This window comes from Octopus sinensis, linkage group LG2 (genome assembly GCF_006345805.1).
Source record: "Octopus sinensis linkage group LG2, ASM634580v1, whole genome shotgun sequence".
Taxonomy (NCBI): domain Eukaryota; kingdom Metazoa; phylum Mollusca; class Cephalopoda; order Octopoda; family Octopodidae; genus Octopus; species Octopus sinensis.
This window is the reverse complement of record NC_042998.1, coordinates 166,798,865-166,812,420: the sequence shown is the minus strand read 5'-3', so window position 1 is coordinate 166,812,420 and position 13,556 is coordinate 166,798,865. Positions and strand designations below refer to the sequence as shown.

The following is a 13,556-nucleotide window of genomic DNA, read 5'->3' as shown; positions in this document are numbered from 1 at the left end:
ATCCTCTTGGTGTTAGCTTCTTCCGCAGATCTGTATATGACCTCCTGGTGATGTTGGGGAAATCGGATAACTGTAAAGGCAAACAAACAGTGTGATATGTTTTGAGCTCTTGCAAAGTAGCGCTAAACCAAAGAGAGGAATACATGAAAGCCCAATCAAGTGTTTGAGGGAAGACGATGCCATCAGAGGCCTGACTAGTGCTCTACACAGCGGTGGGTGGGGTTAAACATTATTCAACTATACCAATTGAATAATGGAAGTCGGATCTGCATGATGGAATGAATGACTGGGAGTGCACAGCAGACTTGCCAGAATGGAAACATCACCCAGATATCAACAAGAATCTTTTCTACTCTAGGCACAAGGCCCGAAATTTTGGGGGAGGAGGCCAGTCGATCAGATCGACCCCAATACGCAACTGGTACTTAATTTATCGACCTCGAAACGATGAAAGACAATGTTAACTGAAATTGGATATTGTATTCTACTCATTTTCCTCAAAACGAGTAATTCTGATTAAACTCACTGTACCATATGAAAGAAGAATGGAGGACATTCACATCTACAAGAAAAACATGGTAGTTTAGCTACCAGATTAACAGAATCACGCTTCTAAACCAAAGTGCTTGCCATCAAAGTGGGAGCGAGAGGCTTTGTGGGCCTGTCATCTCATGAAAGGGCTCTGAATTTCTGTGAGAAAGTAAACCAAATCGCGTAAAACAATGACGGAAGCTGCTGAGAAAAGTTCCAACTGGATCTGGTCGAGAAAGAAATGAAGGGAATTTTCATAAAGCCTATTTTAGCGTACAGTTAACTTGCATCTCAGAGTATTTGTAGATTTCTTTCTACTCTAGGTACAAGACCTGAAATTTTGGGAAGTAGAGGGGGTAGATGCTAATCGATTACGTGGGCCCAAATACCGAACTGCTACTTATTTTATCGACTTCAAAGGCAAAGTCGACTTCAGCAGTATTTGAACCCAGAATATAAAAACTTGAAAAGGTGACTCTAAACATATAGCGCAACATGCTAACGATTCTGCCAAATCACCGCCTTAATTATCAAGTAAATACAGAGGAAGGAAGAATAGGTTTTCCTCATAGATCTTTGTACGGCTCAGGTGAGCAATGACGATGTCTTACATAGGTGTAAGAATTTGGTCTGGCTTGTTAACGATTCTGCCAGCTCGCTGCCTTCCCAACCTGCTGTAATAATGGTTTCAGATTTTGACACACGGCCAGTAATTTCGGGGAGTGGGCAAATCGATTACACCGACCCCAGTGCTAAACTGATACTTATTTTATCGATCCTGAAGGATAAGAAGCAAAAAGTTGATCTCGGTGGCATTTGAACTCAGAACGTAAACTCGGAGGAAAAGCCCATTAAGCATTTTGTCTTGCTTGCTAACAATTATGCCTACTCGCTGCTTTACCAGACCGATGTAGTAATAAAAGAAACATAAAGACAGGCGAAATACCGATAACGATTCTGCTAGCTCCTCGACTTACAAAGCCGCTGTACTAATCTTTTCTACTGTAGGCACAAGGCCTGAAATTTGAGGTAAGTAGTAATCGATTATATCGACTCCAGTGCTCAACTGGTACTTATTTTATCGACCTCGACTGGACGAAAGGCAATGTCGACCTGGGTGGAATTTGAACTCAGAACGTAAAGACGGACGAAATGCCGCTAAGCATTTTTCCCTGTGTCGTAACGATTCTGCCAGCTCGCCGCCTTACCCAACCGCTGTTCATATAAAGAAAAGAAACGGTGGCTAATGTAGTCGTAGATGCCTCAACAGAAGTAGTGGAGATGTAGTCGACTGAACCCCTTCTCCCGAAATTGTTGGCGTTGTATCAAAACTTAAAACCATTGTTACTGAGGTTCATGTAATCGACTAACCCAGTCCCTATATTTGAGGCTTCATTCCTTTATATGAGAAATAATCTAGTCCTAAGTCAGCTTTGATCGAGTTAACCTATGATCAACGTAACACCGGCCATGACCATCTCTTCAGCTAGGCTTTATTTTTTTATGGTTTACTTGTTTTAGTCATTAGACTAAGGCCATGCTGAGGTACTGCCTTGAGGATATTTTTTTTTGTCGAATGAATCAACATCAGTACTTATTGTTTTTTGTTAATCCTGGTACTTATTCTATCCGTTTCTTTTGCCGAACCGCTAAGTTACAGAAACGTAAACACATCGACACCGGTTCTCAAGCGGTGGTGGTGGACAAATACTGACACACACACACACACACACACACACACACTTATATATATATATACGACAGGCTTCTATCAGTTTCTGTCTACAAAATTCACTCACAAGGATTTGCTCGGCCCCATGCTTTAGTAGAAGACACTGGCTCAAGGTGCGACGTTGTGGGACTGAACCCGGAACCATGTGGTTGGAAAGCAAGCGCCTTACGACACAGCCACGCCTGTTTTATATATTTTTTGTTAAGAATGCATCCAGGGCTTTATTATCCAATGCTTTCTTTACGTTTTTAAGTCAAAGTGTAAATAAGAGGGACTTTTGGCTGCTATTTCAACAATTTCGTAGATACATCCACCTTAGCGCATTTCTGCTGAGTGGCAATAGTAGAGAAGATAACGTCTCATTTTCCTTTAAATAGTTCTAACCACTGTTAAGTGATGCTTGCTTTAAAGTGCTAATAACCTCACAGTAAACGATAATTAATAAGGAGCAAAATCATGCGTGTATGTGTACGTACATACATGTATGTATGCATGCACGTATGTATGTATATCTGTATGTATGCATGTGTATACATATATAATTGCATACATCCAAACACACACATACACATATGTATGTGTGTATAGATATATATATATGTGTGTATGTATATATATATATACATATATATATATATATACTTGTATGTATATGTATGTATGTATGTATATATATATATATATATATGTATATATACATATATGTACATATATATGTATATATTTGTATATATAAATTATGTATATCTATACACACACGCGCGTGCACATATATAAATGAACGCATGGGTGTATGTGTATATATATATATATGCATATAGACATGTGTGTATGTGTATATATATCTGTGAGTGTAGCAGGACCTAGCAGTAGTAGTAGCAGCAGCAGCAGCAGCAGCAGTAGTAGTAGTAGTAGTAGTAGTAGTAGTAGTAGTAGTATAGTAGTAGTAGTAAGTAGTAGTAGTAGTAGTAGTAGTAGTAGTATAGTAGTAGTGTAGTAGTAGTAGTAGTAGTAGTCAGATATAATTACACAGTACAGGCAAGCAAAAATAAAACAAAAACATCAGTAGCTCTGTCCTTGAGCTCAAATTTCGACTTGTAAATTATTGTAATGATAGAGAGGAAGGGATGGTGACACTGAAGCAAGAAGAGGACGGAATATGCTAGTGACTCTTATTTTAACGAATGCTATCACTTGTAACAGTTGTTCTAACACGAATCACATGTCATTTTCAGCCACGAGACCTATTCCCGCCAAAACTTGGTGATTATCATGTGATTTTGGTTTAAATTTTTTTCCGTTTTTTTTTTTATTTTTTCGGTGTTTTTTTTCGAGACTTTTTTGTTTTTCATATGGAAGGGAGCGTTTTGCTTTTTTCCATTTTTTTTTTTTTTTTTAATTCTTTTCCTAATTTGCCATACACACCTTACGCAATTAGTGTTATAATATCTCAGTTTTTCTTCCTATGTGACTGTTTGTCTGTCAGTCCGTCTGTCTCTCCCACCGTACATACATGCATGTAAGTGTGTGCATGTGTATGTGAGGGTGTGTGTGTGTGTGTATATATATATACGTGTCTGTGTGTGTCTCAGTGTGTTTGTTCCAGCATGACCAGAGCTCAATAACTAAATGACTGAAACTAGTAAAAGGATACTATATTAATCAATCAGTCTGTCTGTCTGTCTGTTTGTCTGTCTGTCTGTCTATCTCTCTATCTCTCTCTCTCTCTATCTATCTATCTATCTATCTATCTATCTATCTATCTATAGGTAGATATGTGGCAGCGTCTGGCATAGTGGTTGGGGTGTTAGATTCATGATAGTAAAATTGTGGTTTATATTCTTGGACCAAGCAATGCATTGCATTCTTAAGCAAAACACTCCATTTCACGTTGCTCCAGTTCACTCAGCTGGCAAAATGAGTTAACCTGCGAGTGACTAGTGACCCTTCTCGGAGTGGGAGATATGTACACATCAAAAACCGGGAAAAAACCCAATGAGACTGTTTGACTCGAGAAGCGTCTTTATCCAATGAAAAATAAATAGACCTACATAGATATAGACAGATAGATAAATGTGTACCTTATACTTGTTTCAGTCATTTGACTGCGGCCATGCCGGGGCACCGTCTTGAATGGTTTCTTTAGTTGAACAAATCAACCCCAAGACTTTTTTAAAACCTGGTATTTATTTTATCGTTATCTTTTGCCAAACTGCTAAAATTACGGGGATGTAAATATACCAACACCAGTTGTTAAGTGGTGGTGGGGGAAAAACAGTGATACAAAAACACAATCTTACAATCATGAATCTAACACCCTAACCACTATGCCAGATGCTTTCACATATCTATCTATCTATCTATCAATTTATCTATCTCTCATCAATTTCTTCAAGTATCACTTGAAAAGGAAAGTGAGAGTAGAGAGGCAAGTTTTGTCTAGCGAATGTTTCAAACAAAGATGGGTGAATGTAGCAAAGAAAATGGCACGTATGAATGTCGAAGCCACCTTGAGCATAATCCTATGAACCCGGAAAAATTTTAAACAGTTACTTACTTGTAAATAAATGTGTTAACATGTGACATTATTGACCGAGGTTACCGTGGTCTTTTCCGTAGGCTTTTCTATCCACGGATAAACCTTATCTGCTTCCCCCTTTACACTTAACATCAGGACATTTCTGTGATACACGATCCCTATTGATTGCTTTTTCATTCTTTCCTTTTTACGATCCCTTTTGATCGAAAACCTACCCTACTTTCTTTTCTCCCCAAAAAGAAAAGCTCTACTTTGTAATTTGTCCACTATGTGTTCAGCCCTGTGTGGCTAATAAAGAAACATATCAGTTTCCATCTACTAAATCCACTCACAAGGCTTTGGTCAGCCCGAGGCTATAGCAGAAGCCACTTACCCATGGTGCTGCGCTGTGGGACTGAACCCAGAACCATGTGGTTGGTTGAGATGCAAACCCTTTACCATATTGCCACGCCTTGTGCATATTGTAGAAAGGATTGTAATAAATGTTGGATACAATATCATAAAAATCAACTTCGTTGCTTGTTATGGATTATTTTCTAACTCCTGCTTTTCAAGGGATTTTTACTTTGTTTGTTGTTCTCTTTTTTTTTGTTTTAAATTTTTGTTTTCAATCGGGGACTGTTTTGAAACCTCCTACTGTTCAAGGTTTTAGTTGCGGGGCAGTAAAGCGCTGATAAATTACTTTTGCAGTGTTCAGTCACATTGTTTCTTTATCAACAAAATATCTTTACTGATAGGAAGAAATGCTACAAGGAGACATTGACTTACTGTTGTTGTCACATATGTTTTTGTAACTGCTATTTCAGGCGATTGTTGGGTATTGAGCTTAGCTGATCTAGTAGAACCATATTGCTTTCTTTGAACGATATTCAAAACTCTCTTCTCCCCCTGGGAAAACATACAAGGAAAATGAAAAAAAACAAAATGAAACAAAATAATACTAATAATAACAATACTACTACTACTACTACTACTACTACTACTACTACTACTACTACTACTACCACTACTACTACCACTACTACTACTACTACTACTACTACTACTAATAATAATAATAATAATAATAATAATAATAATAAATGATGATAATAATAATAATAATAATAAAAATAATAATAATAATAATAATAATAATAATATAATAATAACAAAACTAATAGTCGTATTTTTGTTATTTTTCGAACAAAAATTTCAAATGACTTTTATCTTGTTTCTCATTACAGCATCTATTTCAGTGTTTATTATTTTGCGTATTTTAATCATTTTAACTGTTATAGACATTGTTATTTATATCTGCTGTTTGGGTTATAATTTAGGCTCTACGTAAAATAAATTGAAGAATTCCATAACCATTTTAATAGTAAAGTTTAACACATTCACACACGCACATCATTATATATATATATATATATATATATATATATATTATATATATATATATATATATATATATATATATATATAATATAGTAAACGCAGAAACAAACGGGGAACAGAGATGGTCACCAACTCCACATCAGTTATCGGCCAGTGGGTCAATCGCAATTTCGCGCCTAATATACATACATAGAGAAAGTGAGAGGAAAAGAGAGGGAGGGAGAGAAGGTGAGAGAGAGAGAGAGAGAGAGAATGGGTGGTAGTAAGGTAGATAAATATAGTTTGGCTTGAGGCATATTTTCATGGAGCACAAAATACAATTTATAAAAATTTATAAAAAATCGTGTATAAGAATTTGAGCACTACTCTGTGTTATCTATACTAAGCTTGTTTTGCTTTCACCTCTCTCTCTTTCCCTTTGATAGTGTCGGTTAGCAGATACAGTATTTGAAGTATTACAGAAAATCTGTGGTAAAAAGAGATGACAGAAGTTATTAGTACCGTCTTCCAGAACATTTATCCTATTGGTTTTACTACTATACCTCTCCTTCATATTATCACATACTATCTGAAGGCTTTCCATTCACATCCACTTCTCTTTATTTTCAGCGATAGAACTAGCAGCTTTTATCACCTTTTTCCACGGATTTTCTGTGATACTTCAGCAATGGATCTGCTATCTTTTACTATGTTTCTCTTGAATCTTTTGATCATAGATCTACCAATCGATATCATCTTTTCCTTTAAACATTCCTTAATTCCTTAATATTTCAACAAACTCCTAACTAATAATATACTGGATTAAGGATATTCTTTATTTTTATCTCTTCGATGACGGAATACCTAGCCGACAGGGAAATATTTACTCAATAGTATAAAAACCACATGCTTACCTATTCTAGAAACAAGCTGTAAAAGACTTTAAAATACTATTATGTTTTGCTTGTTCATTCTCTGACCTTTCCTTCATGATTCGGCCACTGTCCGTGCAACATCTAAGCTTTACTTCCACACTCGCCAGCTTAATTTAATTCGTCCTTAGTTGACAGACACCTGTTGTTATGTCCTGTTATTTGTATTTGTGTAACTTTCTCCGTTTTTCCTTGGGGCTGGCCAGATTGGAGCAATCTCGAGTATAACCAGCCGACATTGCAAAGATGGAACTCGACTGAGGAAAGAAACTCCGAATGACCTGTCCTTGTTTTCTTTGTATCGTCTATCTGGATGTTTAGTTGTCCCTTTTTTGTATCACCTAACTGCCTGGATGTTTTGCGTTCTTGTCCCATTTTGTATATATATATAATATATATATATATATATATATATATATATATATATATATCGCTTGACAACCGATGTTGGTGTGGTTACGTTCCCGTAAATTAGCGATTCGGCAAAAAACGACCGATAGAATAAAATACCAGTCTTATAAAGAATACGTCCAGGGGTCGATTTATTCGACTAAAAGGCAGTGTTCCAGCAAGGTCACAGTCAAAATGACCGAAACAAGTAAAAGTATAAAAAAACAAAAGAATATACACACAATCACACACACGTATGCATATATATATATATATATAATGTGTATTGTTTACGTGACTATATCTTTCATGCAATGTTTCTATTGTTGGTATTATATATCTCTTATTATCATATCAAAAAGTTGAATATATGATATAAATTTTATAAGTAAATAAAGTTGATTTTTAGCTACTTAGTTTTGTGTTTGCCTATCTTTCCACTTATATATTTCTGATGAGCTTTTATAATTTTTTCTATTACAGGTTTATTGCCAATAAAAATAAGTATAAGAAATAACTTAAGATTTAACACAGATCGTAAATACCCATTAGCAACGAAGTTCAATAAAACAGCAAGTATTACTACATTTTTATTACTTGGATTATACAATATTTTACAACAATAAAATAATTCATATCAGTAAATGTGTCTTTGGAGTTGTTTTTGTGTAGTTTCTCCTTTTGTTTTAATTTTTTATTCAGTCTTGTTTTGATTCTCTTGCGTTTTCTTATGTGATTTATTTGGAAAACGAAAGGGATTTCGCCGGATGATGTCTTAATTAAGATTCTTGAAGCCTTACAAAGATGAATGTGGGGCCTTTTTTATGGTGAAAGTACTAATCTTTTGTGGATATCGTTTTCTGGAAAGTGTGGATTGAAAGCATATAGCTAATGATTCTATTCAACGATATGTACGTATGTATGTATATGCATATCTGTGTGTAAGATACATACATACATACATACATACATACATACATACATACATATAAGTTTTGGAGGCTATGTTATGACACACATACTAATGAAATTGAAGAAATATATGTGTGACTGAAGGCTCTGTTCTGATATTTAATCCTTTAGATGTATATTTGAACTTCTCGTTGGAGCGAATAGTTTTCTGATGACTACACAACTTTTTTTTATTTGTAAATATTGAATTTAGTCATATTCCAAGTTATAACGTGTGACATGTAAACTTTTATCACACAAGGTGCATTCCAGAAATATTGAAACCTTTTCAAGGAAGACATTTAATAATTTAAAAGAAAAAAAAACAACAGAAATCATATATCCTCAAATTAAGACCCTCTTACTTCAATGCACTTGTTGTAGTGCCCCAACCTCTCCGTGAAGGCCCCATGGAAGTTCTTCAAAGAGAAAGTATCCAAGACCATTTGCCTCAGTCTCCTTCATTTTCTCAGTATCTTCAAAACGACTAACTCTTTGTCTTTCAGCTTGCGGAACAACTAAACCTCACCGGGAACAAGGTCTGTAGGGAAGGGAACGGACATTTCTGAAGCCCATCTCTGTCAAGTTGTTGGTTACTAGGATGCAAATGTCCTAGTGCAAATGTTGTTGATTTTTTTTGCGATGAAATTTCTTCCTGAAAACCTCTACTAAGAACTATTTGCTGACAGTCTAGCCAGATGGAACCTAATGGATGCAGATGATGCCCTTGCTGTTGCAAAAGGAGATCATCATAAGCTTCCTGCTAGATCTTGCTTCGCCTTCCTCTTGCGCCTGCGAAAAACAGATGCTCGGTTCATATAAGTTAATCCATAAGTAGTCTCTATTATTTCGTAAGATTCTATAGCGTTTTTGCCAACTTTAACACAGAATTTTATTGCATAGCGAGCTTCCAAATAGTTTTCATGTCCTGTGTGTATTCTGCAAACTAGTCAGCTGTGACATGCAGTATTTTGTAGAGTGTGTTAAAAACTGTTGTTACAGCCGTCTCCTTCAATCTGGAAGAACAAAAGTTGGCCGGTCAGCTTATTAGATGTAATGATATATTCTTTTCTACTCTAGGTACAAGGCCCGAAATTTTGTGGGAGGGGACCAGTCGATTAGATCGACACTAGTACGCAACTGGTACTTAATTTATCGAGCACGAAAGGATGAAAAGCAAAGTCGACCTCAGCGGAATTTGAACTCAGAACATAGCGACGGACGAAATACCTATTTCTTTACTACCCACAGGGGGCTACACACAGAGAGGACAAACAGTGACAGACAAAGGGATTAAGTCGATTACATCGACCCCAGTGCGTAACTGGTACTTAATTTATCGAGCCCGAAAGGATGAAAGGCAAAGTTGACATCGGCGGAATTTGAACTCAGAAACGCAAGCGGCAGACGAAATACCGCTAAGCATTTCGCCCGGCGCGCTAACGTTTCTGCCAGCTCGCCGCCTTATAGTAGTAATGATATATTAAATTTATAATAATCTGATAAAACTCGAAACTTCTGGAATGCATCTCGTAACAACTAACTACATTTGAACTTTAATGAATTCAACCTGTTGTAAGCAACTGGGCAAGGTCTCTTTCCTGAAGAATCTTCCTCCTCTGTCCTGCTATTGTAGTTCTTTAATAGGTGTAATAGGCGCTGCCATTTCATACTTTTACTTTTGTTGCTCCAGTGTTACTGGCTTCATCCCAGTTTAGAATAGCTAATAAAAAGAACAACGACGCTGTTGATAACAACGTTTTCTTGTGGGGAGGATATAGTATTTTATAGAGTTCTTAATTTTCTCAGAAGTATTGACTACAATGCGAACACTGTAGTCGATGTAGGAAGCTTCGTGTGAACTTGAGTCACAACAGCAGTTGAAAACTGGATCCACCCAACACTTGATAATAACAGTTCTATAAAAGCTCACAACAGAAGGAGATAGTTACCAAGGATAGGAACGCTTCTTCAAAAGCAAAACTGCAGAAGTTAATCAAGCAGTACGTCTCTTTCATCTTATGATGTTTTGGACATAACTGATTGCTCATACTGCGATACATTATATTTCAAATTTGGAGTTTTATTGAATAAATATCGGACCCTCTGCATAGTCACCTAATCTGCGGTATATTCCACTAAGGTAAATTCAACTACAGTAAACGGTCTATAGAAAACTAATTGCACACGCCCTCAACTAATTAAAGTATAGGTATATGTTAAAGTTAAAGTATTATAGGTATATGCCATTGTTACTCATTTTTTAACTGAATTTCACTACTGCTTATTTTGTTCTATTCAGTTTAACTTTGAAACCCTCAACTATGGCAATATTTATAACATCAGAGAAGAAAAAACGTAAGCTTTGCGACGAAGAGAATCATATATACGAAAAGAATGGAGTTAACAGTAGCAAAACAAAAATATATTGGCGTTGTAAACGTTCTTTACAAAGGTTGCCAGGCTAGACTACATACAACTTACAACTCCAGTATACCAGAAGTTATCTTTTCAACGGGCTCCCATAATCACTCAGCAAGCAGTGTACACGTTAATGCCCAAAAGGCTGTTAATTCAATGAAAGGTGAAGTCATGTGAACGGGCACAGTATCTTCACTGTACAAAATTTCGATGAAGAAGCACAATCATTGTTGCAAACTATTCCTGGACTTTCATGTAACATACGTAACTGGAGGCAACATATTTTAAGAATCCCAGTACTTCCAATTTCTCATTCAGGGTTTGAAATTCCTGAGGCAGTTAAGTACGTAGAAAACAGGTCCTTTTTATTTTTTTGGTCTTTGACAGTGGCAGTGATGACTCGGACAGAATTTTAGTTTTTCCTCAGAAAAAGGTTTGGATGTTCTAGAAAGCTCTGAAAATTGGGCCTGTGATGGGACTTTTAAGGTATCTTCTAGTTTGTGGTGTCAGCTTTTCACGCGTGCCCAGGCTATTTACCTTATTTCCTGACTAAAAAGAAGCCTCATATAATTTTCTGTCTGCTTTGCTGGATTTAAGGATAATTTGTCGACTTGCTACCTGTCTCATAGACTTTGAAAAAGCTCTCCATAATTCATATGATTCTGTATTTCTGCATTTAGAAGTAGTTTGGTGTATTTTTCATCACGGACAGTGTATTTGGCGGAAGATATGTGCACTTGGTGAGAGTAGGAGATACAAAACGAATGAAAGTTTTCAGTTTAAAATTAAGTGTTTCTGCGCTTTAACATTTTTACCAATTGAAGACGTCAATGGATGTGAAGATTTGTCTGATGATGAAAGCATCCCTTTTGAATTTATCACTTATTTTGAGATTTCATACATTAGGACTGTAAGGGTACACAGTTTTCATCGACGAAGAGAGACCCCACAATTTCCTATCCAACTTTGGAATATACACGACCGCATTTTAAATGACTTGCCAAGACCAAATAGTTCGGGAGAAGGGTTCCACAATGCTTTGCGGTCATCGATAACATCCACACATCCAAATTTGTGGGAACTTTGCAATGCTATTAAGACCGAAGAAGGCTTAAGCCAGACGAAAATTGCGTACACTCGACAACAACAAAAGAAGTCCTATCAAATGATTGATGCACGACTAAAGAAGCTAGTTGAGAATTATCAATCTGAAAACGCTCTGCAATTTTTAAGAACTATTGCACGCAATTTGTCATAAAAAAATTTTCTCCAAATGTATTAAGCATTTTTTTCATAACTTTATTTTTATGTATTCGCCATCATTTTTATATGAATAAAATGTGAGCTAAAATGTATTCATATAATTTATGTATTTTTATGTACTCGCCATCATTTTTCTCTTAATGTGTGAATAAAATGTGATCTAAAATGTATTCGTATTACTTGTAGTGAAATTTACCTAGAACTGTTTCGTCTTATCTAATAACTTGCTGTCCAACCATTGCTTAATAATTGTAAGTAGCCCTGTATGACAACTGATTTTAGCTTTTGCATATGTTGAAGTACAGAGAGAATAAAAAAAAATCCCAAAAACATAATATTCACCTGCCTGTGCGCCAACCCATTCTACTTTCTCTTCTTGATGAAGTACAGAGAGAATAACACGAAGAATCATAGCTGGATTATATTTACCGAATGACACACGTTTTTTATTGAGTAGTTATTTATTTGTAAAAGACGCATCGACCATAATATTTTACTGTATTTGTAAACGGTTGGATCTATGCTCTTGATGTTTAGTCTGGGATTCTGTAATTTTACTTCCTGCATGCATTAACCTCAAGGTTAAACATGAGAAAAAAATGGTGACAGTTTTATGGAGAGAGGCTCGGAAAGTGTTTAAAATAGGATATTCAGAGAAGATATGCCTATTTTCCGGCATACAAGTCGAATTTTTCAGATCAAAATTTATAGCTAGTAAAGGTAGGTCGCCTTACATACGACGACAGCTTTAGAGGAACAAAAATTCCATGTGAAGTGCAGCAGAATTTAGAAAGATAGTGACAATATTTGAATGTTTACACTAGATTCTACGTCGACTTGTGTGCCGGAAAATACAGTAATATCTATGAGGAGAGATGTCAGTTGACCATGGAAAGAGGTGATGTGTGGCTTTCAGGTCAACAATAGCATTAGTAGTAGCGGTCGTTGGCGCAGGAAAAAAGGAGGACACGTATATGTGGGCCAGTGATTGTAGTGTAACGATCAGAAAGTTTTTGACAACCAGCCAAATGACGTCCTGCTGAATATAATTTATGATGTGCATGTAAATAATCATGTAGAGAGTCGGCAACTTGAGGACTGAAGAATGAACACAAAGGCAAGTTAATGGGATGCAGTTTTAGCAATGTTATTTATATAAAATATCCATAAGGCGCAGGAGTGGCTGTGTGGTAAGTAGCTTGCTTACCAACCACATGGTTCCGGGTTCAGTCCCACTGCGTGGCATCTTGGGCAATTGTCTTCTGCTATAGCCCCGGGCCGACCAATGCCTTGTGAGTGGATTTGGTAGACGGAAACTGAAAGAAGCCTGTCGTATATATGTATATATATATATATGTATGTGCGTGTATGTGTTTGTGTGTCTGTGTTTGCCCCCCTAGCATTGCTTGACAACCGATGCTGGTGTGTTTACGTCCCC

General features: G+C 36.4%; 1 long non-coding RNA gene across 2 annotated transcripts; it reads left to right on the top strand.

Moving 5' to 3' along the window:
• Positions 1-687: 687 nt before the first annotated feature.
• LOC118762098 lies at positions 688-8,123 on the top strand. 2 transcript variants are annotated; one of them, XR_004997874.1, is made up of 2 exons: positions 688-700; positions 7,967-8,123. It is a non-coding gene; the product is annotated as an uncharacterized LOC118762098 (long non-coding RNA). The 2 variants fall into 2 exon arrangements; XR_004997875.1 differs by lacking the exon at positions 688-700 and adding an exon at positions 3,294-3,526.
• The last annotated feature ends 5,433 nt before the right edge of the window (positions 8,124-13,556 follow it).